We start from the raw sequence: 17,561 nt of genomic DNA, 5'->3' as shown, positions 1-17,561 counted from the left end.
CTATCTATCTATCTATCCATTTCATATCTATCCCATCTATCTGTCCTTCTATATATCTATCATCTATCTATCTATCTGTTATCTATCTATCTATTTATCTAGCTATCTGTCCTTCTATATATCTATCATCTATCTATCTATCTATCTATCTATCCCATATCTATCTATCTATTTATCTAGCTATCTGTCCTTCTATATATCTATCATCTATCTATCTATCTATCTATCTATCCCATATCTATCTATCTATTCTATCTCTCTATTATCTCTAGCTATCTATCCATATCTCTCCATTATCTATATTTATCTCTATCTATTTATCTATCTACTTTATCTGTCTATCTATCTATCCCCCTTAATTGGATGATTGCAGAAGTTTCATTTAGAAGGATATATTTCTGCTGTGCGTTAATAGTATATTGTATGGTGTGAATGGTCTTATATAAGTGGTATTATATTCGTATACTGTGTGTATGGTATTATACACGGTGTATGTGAAGTTGTTGTTTACACATATTAGTAGTATTGTATAATTAGTATATAGAATATTTGAAGTGTATGTTCATTTATTATAATTAAATACTATACAGTTTTTTTGCAGTATGGTATACTTATATGTGTAGTATAATATATGTGGTTTTTAGTAAATGTATATCTGTAGTGTAAATAAATGTTATATACAGTATATTTATATGCTTCTTTATATGATATAGTAGTGAAGCATTTAGTGAGTGTATTTGTTCCAGCTTTTGCTATTTGTTTCATGACATCGATGGAATATACAACAGTATGTGATTATGGGAACAGCATAGTATTTGTTCATTCGTGGAATAATTTAAGAGCACATGGTCAGTTATTATCTACAGCAGCATGTGAAAAGGATATTTTATGAAGATTATTTGTAGTAAAATGAACATTACATGTATAGAACTGTGTAACTAATTGATATGCTGTAATACCTGCCTATTTAGGATATGTCAGTTGTACAGGGTAGTTTTGGTTTATTTGTCGCATCATGTAAATATGCTATACATAATAATATTTCTGATTGTACCGTAATGCTAATTGTGTATATGCTGTAATACATGCTTATTTATAATATGTCAATTGTATAGGACAAGTTTCTTTTTAGCATATGGTATATGGTATGTAGCAAATAATAATAATATTAATAATAGTATTATTAATCTGATAACAATTATATGTACCTCAATATACCTCCGTGTGTGGTATCATGTGGGTGGTTGACAGTGTAATATTATTTCTGGTATGTAAATAGTATATAGTCTATATTTTTTCTTTCTGTATCAGTGTATGACAAGACGGTATAATGATTTGTTGTACTGTATTTTAACTCAACTCCCCCAGAAGAATCCCTCGACTCTAATGAAGAAAATCTAGCAAATCCTACTGAATAATTTATGCAGTCCAGAATCTCTATGCAAATCAGCAGTGCTTCCATGTATAATGAAGTCACATGGTGCAGCCAGCCAGACAAGCACAAGTCTGAGCAATTTACATATTATAGCTGCTAAAATTAACTCCTTCTCACCTGAGTGCAAACCTTATAATATTAGAAATGATTCGATAAATTGCATCCATATCAGGTCTAAAATGCATAAGTGTGAAGATATAACACAATGTGCATTGTCATATACCAAACTATGATCACATTTAGTATAATATTGATTGAACACAGGTAGGATATGAAATAAACGCTGCAAGCAAAGGGTTAATTTTGAGGTAATCTTTCATTAACCAAATGTGTAAAACTATTTAACAGTTGCAAAAGGTCAATTCAGGGGTTGTTGTAAATGCTGCAATATCTTCTCAAGGTCACTGTTAAATTTAATGCGCTTTCTACTGGTGGGGGTGAATGACAGAATCCTATGGGGCAAGGACTGTCTTCAGTGGGTGTTTTTTGGGAGAAGAGGGAGCTGACATCGGAATTATTTTACAAAATCTCATATACAGCAGTCAGATGTCGGTAATGATAGTGTACCATGGGACAGGTGTGTGTGTGTGTGTATGTATGTGTGTATGTGTGTGTCTGCAGTGTGTGTGTCTGTAGTGTGTGATTGTGTGTGTGTGTGTAGTGTGTGTATATATGTGTGTGTGTAGTGTGTGTAGTGTGTGTGTGTATGTGTGTATATGTGTGTGTGTGTAGTGTGTGTGTGTGTGTGTCTGCAGTGTGTGTGTCTGTAGTGTGTGATTGTGTGTGTGTCTGTAGTGTGTGATTGTGTGTGTGTGTGTATCTGCAGTGTGTGTGTCTGTAGTGTGTGTGTGTGTGTCTGTAGTGTGTGTGTAGTGTGTGTGTCTGTAGTGTGTGTGTGTGTGTCTGTAGTGTGTGTGTGTAGTGTGTGTGTCTGTAGTGTGTGTGTGTGTGTCTGTAGTGTGTGTGTGTGTGTCTGTAGTGTGTGTGTCTGTAGTGTGTGTGTGTGTCTGTAGTATGTGTGTGTGTGTCTGTACTATGTGTGTGTGTGTCTGTAGTATGTGTGTGTGTGTCTGTACTATGTGTGTGTGTGTCTGTAGTATGTGTGTGTGTGTCTGTAGTATGTGTGTGTCTGTAGTATGTGTGTGTCTGTAGTGTGTGTGTGTGTGTCTGTAGTGTGTGTGTGTCTGTAGTATGTGTGTGTGTGTCTGTAGTATGTGTGTGTGTCTGTAGTGTGTGTGTGTCTGTAGTGTGTGTGTGTCTGTAGTATGTGTGTGTCTGTAGTGTGTGTGTGTGTGTGTCTGTAGTGTGTGTGTGTGTCTGTAGTATGTGTGTGTGTGTGTCTGTAGTATGTGTGTGTGTCTGTAGTGTGTGTGTGTCTGTAGTGTGTGTGTGTGTCTGTAGTATGTGTGTGTGTGTCTGTAGTATGTGTGTGTGTGTCTGTAGTATGTGTATGTGTGTCTGTAGTATGTGTGTGTCTGTAGTGTGTGTGTCTGTAGTGTGTGTGTCTGTAGTGTGTGTGTGTGTGTCTGTAGTATGTGTGTGTGTGTCTGTAGTATGTGTGTGTCTGTAGTATGTGTGTGTGTGTCTGTAGTGTGTGTGTGTGTGTCTGTAGTATGTGTGTGTCTGTAGTGTGTGTGTCTGTAGTGTGTGTGTGTCTGTAGTGTGTGTGTGTGTGTCTGTAGTGTGTGTGTGTGTGTCTGTAGTATGTGTGTGTCTGTAGTGTGTGTGTGTCTGTAGTATGTGTGTGTGTGTGTCTGTAGTGTGTGTGTGTGTAATAATAATTCAGTCTAACGTGTGTATTGAATATACCCTCACGATTACAGTCACTAGCCCCCGTCCAGTTTTGTACTCAGTTATATATTTATATCCCCCCCCTCCTCGTATGTATAGTACATGGATGTGATCATATACATTAACATCTAACATTTAGACTGAAAACCAGATTCTGACAATTAAAATAGGCATTGCAAGTATGTCTATGTCCACGGAGCTGTCCATGGTGTTCGCACTAAGGTATTGAAAATTTAGACGGCCAGCAGTCTATGACAGTCACATACGTGTATATGCGTGGGTATAAAAGTAAGGAACCTATGTGTAATGACATATATGTCTGTATATGATGATATGGTGTGCACATGACTGTAGGTGCCTGAAGAAGCATTTTAAGGAACAAATACATATAGCTACATTATGACACATTTACACATGCTAATATATATATACACATACACAAACATGCAGACACAATTGCACACGTTTCATACATTTCTATACATATATACAGATATATATGTGCATGTATATATTCACACCTGCATACGTTTAAGTCTGTTTAAACAAACTCTTGCATGCTTATGAATTGAAGTAGCTCTGTGTGTAAATATCACAGAGATTAACATGTGTATTTTAAGATTTTCTTAACAACTAGATAGAAAACGACGTTCTGTGTGTTATAATGGAAACAGATATGAATAGATGTACACTAAATACACATAGAAACATATAGATGGAGAGATAAATGGGTGATGGATGGATAGATGGATAGATAGATATGAGATAATAAATGGATGGATAGATGATAGATGATAGATAGATAGATAGATATGAGATAAATAGATAGATAGATAGATAGATAGATAGATCGATAGATAGATAGATAGATAGATGGATAGATATGGGAAAGATAGATAGATAGATAGATAGATCGATATGGGATAGATAGATATGGGATAGATAGATAGATAGACAGATAGATAGATATGGGATAGATAGATAGATAGATAGATAGATAGATAGATAGATAGATCGATAGATAGATAGATAGACAGGCACAGATAGATAGATAGATGATAGATAGATAGATAGATAGATAGATAGGTAGATATGAGATAAATAGATAGATATGGGATAGATAGATAGATAGATAGATAGATATGGGATAGATAAATAGATAGATAGATAGATAGATATATGGATAGATAGATAGATAGATATATGGATAGATAGATATGGGAAAGATAGATAGATAGATAGATATGGGATAGATAAATAGATAGATAGATAGATAGGTAGATAGATATATGGATGGATAGATATATGGATAGATAGATAGATATGGGATGGATAGATAGATATGGGATAGATATGGGATAGATAGATATATAGATATGGGATAGATAGATAGATAGATAGATAGATATGGGATAGATAGATAGATATGGGATAGATAGATAGATATGGGATAGATAGATAGATATATAGATATGGGATAGATAGATATGGGATAGATAGATAGATAGATAGATAGATAGATATGGGATAGATAGATAGATAGATAGATAGATAGATAGATAGATATGGGATAGATAGATAGATATGGGATAGATAGATAGATAGATAATAGATATATAGATATGGGATAGATAGATAGATAGATAGATAGATAGATAGATAGATATGGGATAGATAGATAGATAGATAGATAGATAGATAGATATGAGGTAGATAGATAGATACTGTAGATAGATAGATAGATAGATAGATAGATAGATAGATAGATAGATACTGTAGATAGATACTGTAGATAGATATGGGATAGATAGATAGATAGATACTGTAGATAGATATATGGCTAGTTAGATGATACCTATAGTGAGAGATAGACAGACACTCTGGAGCTACAGACAGATGGCTATATAGTAAGTGGAGAGATACATGGGTAGGTGGATGCCGTGTAGCGGGGTCTCCTGGGCGCAGGGGTTAATGATCAGGGTGCCCCCTCCCCAGCTCCCTGGGAGAAGTAACCTGCATTAGAATGTGTATGCAGCTGACCTATCCCGGGGTGTGACGTCAGGACGCAGCACTGCGTGGAGGAGAAACCAAAAAAGGGGATTTTTTCCCTTCTGTCCTTCTCCATTTCCAAAATGGATGTGCAGGAGAATCCAGGGATGTACGAGGCGCTGGCTGAGGAAGCTCCCAGGAGGTACTGGCTACCGGGCATAGTGCCCATTACAGACAAAGGGGCCTCGGATGGGGAGGGGTGAGGTTAATGGGGCACAGCATGTACAGCTGTGTGCCAGCTTCTCAGACTTACAGTATACTGCCTGTCACTGCATCGCTGCCAGGACACAGAATGTCCCCACTGCTCCCCGGCATGCGGCTCTCCCACCCCACACACCAGCCCTGCTCTCTGCTTCTCCAGTGTAGCTGCTCCCGATCCATCTCTGCACTGACAGCTGCCAGGCACGCTACAACTCCCCGTACTCCACACTGTGCCTACAGCTATATGGCACTGCACCAACGGAGTACAATCATATTTCACTGCCAGTGCTACACCTCACTGCACCAAGGTACCCCCACAGCTCACCGCACTGCCTGCATGTCACTGCCACCATTCACTGCGTTCTCACATCTTACTGACCCAGCTACAACTCACTGCACACTCAGCCTGTCACTGACCAGCTACAACTCACTGCACACTCAGCCTGTCACTGACCCAGCTACACCTCACTGCACACTCAGCCTGTCACTGACCCAGCTACAACTCACTGCAAACTCAGCCTGTCACTGACCCAGCTACACCTCACTGCACACTCAGCCTGTCACTGACCCAGCTACACCTCACTGCACACTCAGCCTGTCACTGACCAGCTACAACTAACTGCACACTCAGCCTGTCACTGACCCAGCTACACCTCACTGCACACTCAGCCTGTCACTGACCAGCTACAACTCACTGCAAACTCAGCCTGTCACTGACCCAGCTACACCTCACTGCACACTCAGCCTGTCACTGACCCAGCTACACCTCACTGCACACTGAGCCTGTCACTGACCCAGCTACACCTCACTGCACACTCAGCCTGTCACTGACCCAACTACACCTCACTGCACACTCAGCCTGTCACTGCCCCACCTACACCTCACTGCACACTCAGCCTGTCACTGCCCCATCTACACCTCACTGCACACTCAGCCTGTCACTGACCCATCTACACCTCACTGCACACTCAGCCTGTCACTGCCCCACCTACACCTCACTGCACACTCAGCCTGTCACTGCCCCATCTACACCTCACTGCACACTCAGCCTGTCACTGCCCCACCTACACCTCACTGCACACTCAGCCTGTCACTGACCCAACTACACCTCACTGCACAATCATCCTGTCACTGACCCAGCTACACCTCACTGCACACTCAGCCTGTCACTGACCCATCTACACCTCACTGCACACTCAGCCTGTCACTGCCCCACCTACACCTCACTGCACACTCAGCCTGTCACTGACCCAGCTACACCTCACTGCACAATCATCCTGTCACTGACCCAGCTACAACTCACTGCACACTCAGCCTGTCACTGACCCAGCTACACCTCACTGCACACTCAGCCTGTCACTGACCAGCTACACCTCACTGCACACTCAGCCTGTCACTGACCAGCTACACCTCACTGCACACTCAGCCTGTCACTGACCCAGCTACAACCTCACTGCACACTCAGCCTGTCACTGACCCAGCTACACCTCACTGCACACTCAGCCTGTCACTGACCCAGCTACACCTCACTGCACACTCAGCCTGTCACTGAACCAGCTACACCTCACTGCACACTCAGCCTGTCACTGACCCAGCTACACCTCACTGCACACTCAGCCTGTCACTGACCCAGCTACAACCTCACTGCACACTCAGCCTGTCACTGACCCAGCTACACCTCACTGCACACTCAGCCTGTCACTGACCCAGCTACACCTCACTGCACACTCAGCCTGTGACTGACCCAGCTACACCTCACTGCACACTCAGCCTGTGACTGACCCAGCTACACCTCACTGCACACTCAGCCTGTCACTGACCCAGCTACAACCTCACTGCACACTCAGCCTGTCACTGACCCAGCTACTCCTCACTGCACACTCAGCCTGTCACTGACCCAGCTACAACCTCACTGCACACTCAGCCTGTCACTGACCCAGCTACACCTCACTGCACACTCAGCCTGTCACTGACCCAGCTACAACCTCACTGCACACTCAGCCTGTCACTGACCCAGCTACAACCTCACTGCACACTCAGCCTGTCACTGACCCAGCTACACCTCACTGCACACTCAGCCTGTCACTGACCCAGCTACAAACTCACTGCACACTCAGCCTGTCACTGACCAAACTGCACCTCACTGCACACTCAGCCTGTCACTGCCCCAGCTACACCTCACTGCACACTCAGCCTGTCACTGACCCAGCTACAACCTCACTGCACACTCAGCCTGTCACTGACCCAGCTACAACCTCACTGCACACTCAGCCTGTCACTGACCCAGCTACACCTCACTGCACACTCAGCCTGTCACTGACCCAGCTACACCTCACTGCACACTCAGCCTGTCACTGACCCAGCTACACCTCACTGCACACTCAGCCTGTCACTGACCCAGCTACAACCTCACTGCACACTCGGCCTGTCACTGACCAGCTACACCTCACTGCACACTCAGCCTGTCACTGACCAGCTACACCTCACTGCACACTCAGCCTGTCACTGACCCAGCTACACCTCACTGCACACTCAGCCTGTCACTGACCCAGCTACAACCTCACTGCACACTCAGCCTGTCACTGACCCAGCTACAACCTCACTGCACACTCAGCCTGTCACTGACCCAGCTACACCTCACTGCACACTCAGCCTGTCACTGACCCAGCTACAACCTCACTGCACACTCAGCCTGTCACTGACCCAGCTACAACCTCACTGCACACTAAGCCTGTCACTGACCTAGCTACACCTCACTGCACACTCAGCCTGTCACTGACCCAGCTACACCTCACTGCACACTCAGCCTGTCACTGACCCAGCTACACCTCACTGCACACTCAGCCTGTCACTGACCCAGCTACACCTCACTGCACACTCAGCCTGTCACTGACCCAGCTACACCTCACTGCACACTCAGCCTGTCACTGACCCAGCTACACCTCACTGCACCAAGGTACCCCCACAGCTCACCGCACTGCCTGCATGTCACTGCCACCATTCACTGCGTTCTCACATCTTACTGAACCATCTACACCTCACTGCACACTCAGCCTGTCACTGCCCCATCTACACCTCACTGCACACTCAGCCTGTCACTGACCAGCTACAACTCACTGCACACTCAGCCTGTCACTGACCCAACTGCACCTCACTGCACACTCAGCCTGTCACTGACCAGCTACAACTCACTGCACACTCAGCCTGTCACTGACCCAACTGCACCTCACTGCACACTCAGCCTGTCACTGACCAGCTACAACTCACTGCACACTCAGCCTGTCACTGACCCAACTGCACCTCACTGCACACTCAGCCTGTCACTGACCAGCTACACCTCACTGCACACTCAGCCTGTCACTGACCAGCTACACCTCACTGCACACTCAGCCTGTCACTGACCAGCTACAACTCACTGCACACTCAGCCTCTCACTGACCCAGCTACACCTCACTGCACGCTCAGCCTGTCACTACCCAGCTACAACTCACTGCACACTCAGCCTGTCACTGACCCAGCTACAACCTCACTGCACACTCAGCCTGTCACTGACCCAGCTACACCTCACTGCACACTCAGCCTGTCACTGACCCAGCTACACCTCACTGCACACTCAGCCTGTCACTGACCAGCTACACCTCACTGCACACTCAGCCTGTCACTGACCCAGCTACACCTCACTGCACACTCAGCCTGTCACTGACCAGCTACACCTCACTGCACACTCAGCCTGCCACTGACCCAGCTACAACTCACTGCACACTCAGCCTGCCACTGACCCAGCTACAACTCACTGCACACTCAGCCTGTCACTGACCCAGCTACAACTCACTGCACACTCAGCCTGTCACTGACCCAGCTACACCTCACTGCACACTCAGCCTGTCACTGACCCAGCTACAACTCACTGCACACTCAGCCTGTCACTGACCCAGCTACACCTCACTGCACACTCAGCCTGTCACTGACCCAGCTACAACTCACTGCACACTCAGCCTGTCACTGACCCAGCTACAACTCACTGCACACTCAGCCTGTCACTGACCAGCTACACCTCACTGCACACTCAGCCTGTCACTGCCCCATCTACACCTCACTGCACACTCAGCCAGTCACTGCCCCATCTACACCTCACTGCACACTCAGCCTGTCACTGACCAGCTACACCTCACTGCACACTCAGCCTGTCACTGCCCCATCTACACCTCACTGCACACTCAGCCTGTCACTGCCCCATCTACACCTCACTGCTCACTCAGCCTGTCACTGCCCCACCTACACCTCACTGCACACTCAGCCTGTCACTGCCCCATCTACACCTCACTGCACACTCAGCCTGTCACTGACCCATCTACACCTCACTGCACACTCAGCCTCTCACTGACCCAGCTACACCTCACTGCACACTCAGCCTGTCACTGCCCCATCTACACCTCACTGCACACTCAGCCTGTCACTGCCCCACCTACACCTCACTGCACACTCAGCCTGTCAATGACCAGCTACACCTCACTGCACACTCAGCCTGTCACTGCCCCACCTACACCTCACTGCACACTCAGCCTGTCACTGCCCCATCTACACCTCACTGCACACTCAGCCTGTCACTGACCCATCTACACCTCACTGCACACTCAGCCTGTTACTGCCCCACCTACATCTCACTGCACACTCAGCCTTTCACTGACCCAACTACACCTCACTGCATACTCAGCCTGTCACTGCCCCACCTACACCTCACTGCACACTCAGCCTGTCACTGCCCCATCTACACCTCACTGCACACTCAGCCTGTCACTGCCCCACCTACACCTCACTGCACACTCAGCCTGTCACTGACCAGCTACACCTCACTGCACACTGAGCCTGTCACTGCCAGACCTACACCTCACTGCACACTCAGCCTGTCACTGCCCCATCTACACCTCACTGCACACTCAGCCTGTCACTGACCCAACTACACCTCACTGCACACTCAGCCTGTCACTGACCCAACTACACCTCACTGCACAATCATCCTGTCACTGACCCAGCTACAACTCACTGCACACTCAGCCTGTCACTGACCCAGCTACACCTCACTGCACACTCAGCCTGTCACTGACCAGCTACAACTCACTGCACACTCAGCCTGTCACTGACCCAGCTACAACCTCACTGCACACTCAGCCTGTCACTGACCCAGCTACACCTCACTGCACACTCAGCCTCTCACTTACCCAGCTACACCTCACTGCACACTCAGCCTGCCACTGACCCAGCTACAACTCACTGCACACTCAGCCTGTCACTGACCAGCTACACCTCACTGCACACTCAGCCTGTCACTGCCCCATCTACACCTCACTGCACACTCAGCCTGTCACTGCCCCATCTACACCTCACTGCACACTCAGCCTGTCACTGACCAGCTACACCTCACTGCACACTCAGCCTGTCACTGCCCCATCTACACCTCACTGCACACTCAGCCTGTCACTGCCCCATCTACACCTCACTGCACACTCAGCCTGTCACTGACCAGCTACACCTCACTGCACACTCAGCCTGTCACTGCCCCATCTACACCTCACTGCACACTCAGCCTGTCACTGCCCCATCTACACCTCACTGCTCACTCAGCCTGTCACTGCCCCACCTACACCTCACTGCACACTCAGCCTGTCACTGCCCCATCTACACCTCACTGCACACTCAGCCTGTCACTGACCCATCTACACCTCACTGCACACTCAGCCTCTCACTGACCAGCTACAACTCACTGCACACTCAGCCTGTCACAGCCCCATCTACACCTCACTGCACACTCAGCCTGTCACTGCCCCACCTACACCTCACTGCACACTCAGCCTGTCAATGACCAGCTACACCTCACTGCACACTCAGCCTGTCACTGCCCCACCTACACCTCACTGCACACTCAGCCTGTCACTGCCCCATCTACACCTCACTGCACACTCAGCCTGTCACTGACCCATCTACACCTCACTGCATACTCAGCCTGTTACTGCCCCACCTACATCTCACTGCACACTCAGCCTGTCACTGACCCAACTACACCTCACTGCACACTCAGCCTGTCACTGACCCAGCTACACCTCACTGCACACTCAGCCTGTCACTGACCAGCTACACCTCACTGCACACTCAGCCTGTCACTGCCCCACCTACACCCCACTGCACACTCAGCCTGTCACTGCCCCATCTACACCTCACTGCACACTCAGCCTGTCACTGCCCCACCTACACCTCACTGCACTATGAGCCTGTCACTGACCAGATACACCTCACTGCACACTGAGCCTGTCACTGCCAGACCTACACCTCACTGCACACTCAGCCTGTCACTGCCCCATCTACACCTCACTGCACACTCAGCCTGTCACTGACCCAACTACACCTCACTGCACACTCAGCCTGTCACTGACCCAACTACACCTCACTGCACAATCATCCTGTCACTGACCCAGCTACAACTCACTGCACACTCAGCCTGTCACTGACCCAGCTACACCTCACTGCACACTCAGCCCGTCACTGACCAGCTACAACTCACTGCACACTCAGCCTGTCACTGACCAGCTACAACTCACTGCACACTCAGCCTGTCACTGACCCAGCTACACCTCACTGCACACTCAGCCTGTCACTGACCCAGCTACACCTCACTGCACACTCAGCCTGTCACTGACCCAGCTACACCTCACTGCACACTCAGCCTGTCACTGACCCAGCTACACCTCACTGCACACTCAGCCTGTCACTGCCCCAACTACACCTCACTGCACACTCAGCCTGTCACTGACCCAACTACACCTCACTGCACACTCAGCCTGTCACTGACCAGCTACACCTCACTGCACACTCAGCCTGTCACTGACCCAGCTACACCTCACTGCACACTCAGCCTGTCACTGACCCAACTACACCTCACTGCACACTCAGCCTGTCACTGCCCCATCTACACCTCACTGCACACTCAGCCTGTCACTGACCCAACTGAACCTCACTGCACACTCAGCCTGTCACTGACCCACCTACACCTCACTGCGTTCTCACATCTTACTGCCCCATCTACACCTCACTGCACACTCAGCCTGTCACTGACCCAACTACACCTCACTGCACACTCAGCCTGTCACTGACCAGCTACAACTCACTGCACACTCAGCCTGTCACTGACCCAGCTACACCTCACTGCACACTCAGTCTGTCACTGACCGAGCTACACCTCACTGCACACTCAGTCTGTCACTGACCCAGCTACACCTCACTGCACACTCAGCCTGTCACTGACCCAACTACACCTCACTACACACTCAGCCTGTCACTGCCCCACCTACACCTCACTGCACACTCAGCCTGTCACTGCCCCATCTACACCTCACTGCACACTCAGCCTGTCACTGACCCAACTGCACCTCACTGCACACTCAGCCTGTCACTGCCCCATCTACACCTCACTGCACACTCAGTCTGTCACTGACCCAGCTACAACTCAATGCACACTCAGCCTCTCACTGACCCAGCTACAACTCACTGCACACTCAGCCTGTGACTGACCAGCTACAACTCACTGCCCCATCTACACCTCACTGCACTCTCAATCCCTCACTGCCTCCACTACACCTCACTGCACTCTCAATCCCTCACTGCACTCTCAATCCCTCACTGCCTCTACTACACCTCACTGCACTCGCAATATCTCATTGCCTCTACTACACCTCACTACACTCTCAATACCTCACTGCACTCACAATATCTCATTGCCTCTACTACACCTCACTGCACTCTTAGCATCGCATTTCAACTTCTACACCTCTCAGCACTCTCCTCCAGCGTCAGCATCTGTCGGTGTATGTTACTGTATATCCACAGCATCTACTCACTGCACATCATCTCATGCCCCTTCCCCTTATACTGGAGGAGCTTTCCATTTTCACTGCATTCAGTGCTTTGCCCTGCGCACTGCAAAGCGTGCTCCTCATCTTTGTGCTCTCCCCCCGCACTCATCTGTCAGCTATGAAACCGCTGCAGTCTGCACTGTGTGCTCGGTACCCACAACTCTCACTAGCAGAACTCACTGTTTCCATCCTCTTCATACCCTGTACTACAAGTTGGGATGGCGCCTCCTCTGGAGGAGCGTTGGTTCCTCTTTACCCAAGTAAGAGCAGGACCACTTGTCTTCTCTACAGTTGTTGCTTGTTCTCCTCCATCCAGATCGAGGTGAGTCCAGATGGCAGGGGACATATCAGTGCATCAGTGGAGGATCCAGATGTGTTCTTCTTCCATCATGGATACAATAAAGGTGAGCCTGGATTGTAACCCAGTGTGGTGTGTACAGCGCCTGGAAGTCCCTCACCACTACTTGGTCTTTTCAGTGAAGTTCTTCAACGACTGTGGCTGCTTGAAGGATATATTCTCTCCCACCCCCTTCCCCCTGTCTTCTGGAGGTAAATGGGACCTCATAAGTTATTCCTATGCTATTGAGCAGGGGGGTAACTAAAAGGCGTGAATAAAATGCAAAATAGATCATGCAGGGCTACACAATAGATATGACAATGAATGGAAGCTCTCTTAGGATTTCTGCACACGTCTACAGAGGCACTGAACCCCAGACACATCTTGTGGGAGAAAACAAGTGCAAGACATCACATTATTACAACTAAGTTAACAGAGGGATTATCCTCCCCCACCCACCCTCTACTCCTATGCACCAGACTGGGGACCAGCTCCATCACCTCCTGCCTGTCCACAGCTCACAGCCGACCATGCAGGAGCAGACACACCGTGCAACGCCACAGCCCTCCAAGACCACTGTGTTCCTCTATCATTGTCCTCCCTGAGGATAAAGGATGGGGACTAGGAAGTCCTTCTATGCAAGTAAGTGGGCCTCTTATTGTCTCTTCTGCTACATCCTTGCTACTTTTATGCATGTAATATTTGGACACGCATGCCTTCTTACCAGGACGTTATGTATCTGTGTGTGTGTATATATATATATATATATATATATTATATATATATATATATTCGCATACAAACCATGTTATGAAAACCCCATGTAAAGAATGGTTATTATATATTTTTGTTATATAATATATGTGCACACAAATGCATGCCGGCGACCTAATATGGTTAGGTATATATATATATATATATATATATATATATATATATATATATATATATATATATATATATATATATATATATATATATATATATATACACACACATACATATTTATTATCTGTGTGTATATATATATGTGTTAGTATATGTGTGTTAGTGTAGATATATATATGTGTGTGTGTGTATACATGTACTGTTTGTGTGTGAATGTAGATAGAACATACACGACATACATATATACTTATATATGCACACACATATATCTATACACACACACATGTATGCACATCTGTATTTTGACAGCCTTATAGATATTTGTTTACTTGATGTAAATATATATATAATATATATATATATTCCCCTTTGTCTAGTACAAAAAAGGCTAATTCCCTCTGCACTTGCCTGCTACATGTTCCCACCCCCAGCTTGTCTTTTCACTCTGGCCCTGTACTAATGATCTATTCATGTTATTAGAAGACAAACTTCATAACAAAACGTTTAGGATGCAAGACAAACAGTTGCAGGCTTGTTTTGAAGCCTGGGAAAATGCCCGGAGTGCAGTGAAGACCAGCCTATTCAGTACAGACCCTCTGCCTCAAGAGACCCTCTCCCCCCAGACATCATTGTCATGCTAATTGGACAAACTGAACTTGATTTTGAATCCCTTCTCTATTTTGGGCTGTGGGAAAAAAAATGGAGAAGCTATAGTGGGAAATAAATGAATCAGGCCTTCCTTATAGGCAGCATACAAAAGGGGCATTCTGCCAGACTTAACTTTTTAAAGACTAACACTAACACTAGCCTGAGCCTGGCATTGCATACATTTCCTACAGTAAGTGCCCACTTCTACAGCAACTACATATTCATTCATACCAGCCCATTTTCAATTTTTGCTTCCATTTTTTCCTCTTTTTTTCCTGACATTCTAAGATGTATATGTACTTTTCTGTAAACATATTTTTCCTTTTTTTAATTTGTATTTTAAAAGCAATCTCTAAATTGCAATTTTGTGTGTAAATATGGCTTAGCTTGAAAGCAGGTGTATTGTGAAAAAAAGCTATATGTATGCATATATTTATAGATATATCTATCTATAGCTATCTATCTATATATATATATATATATATATATATATATATAAAATATATATATATAGCTCTATATATAATGTGTAAACATTATATATTTATATATGTGTGTGTATGCATATGCTGTATATATATATATATATATATCTATATATTTTTGTTTTTTTCACAATTCATCTGCTTTCAGGATAAGCCCTATTTACACACACATAACTACATTTTATTACATTGTATATTTGTTTAAAATTATTATTTTATACAATACACTTAAAGAAAGCATTACACCATTGTTCCTAAGTAAGCTCTGCCTGAATAAATATGCTATGTATTTCATTATTAACCTCTTAGAACTGTATGTGCTGCTTTAATTTATTAGAATATTAACAGAGGATTTATCAAATTTTCAGTTTATTATATGTATATAGTGGTAATATAGCAGTACATAGTAATAAATACAAACTTAGCTCTGCACACACACAGACATCATATTCTTTAACAAGTTTGCACATTAACTGTCAAAATGAACCATCCTACATAGGGAAGAGATAGATATTATATATTTATCTATATAATTTATATGCACACAAATACATACCAGCAAGTTAATATGGGAAGGTATGTAGGTTGACACCTGTCATTTTAAACCAAGTGTTCATGTACCAAAGAGCAGAGCCAAGAATGGATGGCATTTAAATATTCTAGAACATTGAACACCATCTGTTGTTTTGTAGGTTCAGAAATCATAAGGACATTTTACAGGAGATGAGGTAAGATCACACTTCGTTGTTAACAGATTGCAGGTATTATTGGAGACTGTAAAAGTGTTTCCATATATTTGTTCTTATGGTATGAAATGCAATCAACATATTTATTTCTGTGTATGTGTTAAAAATCAGAGCATTACATGGCTGTGTTTTTTTCTCTAAACATTATTGCATTTATATTTTTTTCAAATATATTCTTAAAATTTGAAGCAGCAATATATATGTATATAAATACTGTATGTGTCTACATATGTACCTAACATATATAGGGAAACTACGCCACTTCAGATTAATAATGATGCTAACATTACTAACTGTAGGTTTAACAATTAATTGTCTTCAAAATATTTGCAGGTTGGGATAGAATATCAATTTTTCTCCAAATAAATGTGGTATGAGTGTGGTATTTGGATGGTCAGATAAATGAATACAGTATATATATGTGTATATATATATATATATATATATATATATATATATATATATATACACACACACACATAAAATACATAACAATAGAAATATATATTCATATTTTTATGTATTTTTTTGTAATTGTGCATTTGGATATATATACACACACACACACACACACACACACACACATATATAAATATATCTATCTATATATATATATATCTATAGATATATATATATATATATATATATATCCAAATGCACAAATAAAGTAATCCCAATATTTATCAGTTTTATTATGTTACTGACCTTTTATTATTATAAAGTACAAGATTTAAGCATTCAGACAATGTGTTGATAATTACAACAAGGTAGTACAAATCCATCAGTAAAGCTGATTTCCATATAATGATGCGGTTTCTTCCAAGAACTCTAGCGTTTGTATATGTACGCATATATCATGTGGATCTCAGTTTTATATTACAAACAGTACAAGCTATTGAATTTAACAAGATATTGTAATCTCCATTTTATTTCATTAAATGATAGAATTCGGTTCTCTGTCCTTATGTTTGTCAAGATCAGAAAGTATGGTAAAAAGAAATTACGTGATATACTGAAGTCACGTGTTGTGTACGTCATTAACAAAGGGGGAAATAATTGTATTACTCATCATTGGTA

General features: G+C 44.6%; 1 long non-coding RNA gene across 2 annotated transcripts in view; it reads left to right on the top strand.

The window, feature by feature from the left end:
- The first annotated feature begins 13,794 nt into the window (after positions 1 to 13,794).
- Positions 13,795 to 17,561, top strand: part of LOC141183947 (uncharacterized) — a 145,787-nt gene continuing 142,020 nt past the window's right edge. The window contains exons 1-2 of one of the 2 annotated variants that reach the window (XR_012258852.1): positions 13,795 to 14,359; positions 16,431 to 16,466. This is a non-coding gene — a long non-coding RNA (uncharacterized lncRNA). The remainder of the gene's footprint in view (positions 14,360 to 16,430; positions 16,467 to 17,561) is intronic. The other variant, XR_012258801.1, reaches the window with a different exon arrangement.

The sequence above is a fragment of the Phyllobates terribilis genome, unplaced genomic scaffold, assembly GCF_046119375.1.
Source record: "Phyllobates terribilis strain yellow unplaced genomic scaffold, ASM4611937v1 Scaffold_1__5_contigs__length_1240528914, whole genome shotgun sequence".
Classification (NCBI taxonomy): domain Eukaryota; kingdom Metazoa; phylum Chordata; class Amphibia; order Anura; family Dendrobatidae; genus Phyllobates; species Phyllobates terribilis.
This window is presented reverse-complemented; position numbering and strand designations above follow the sequence as displayed.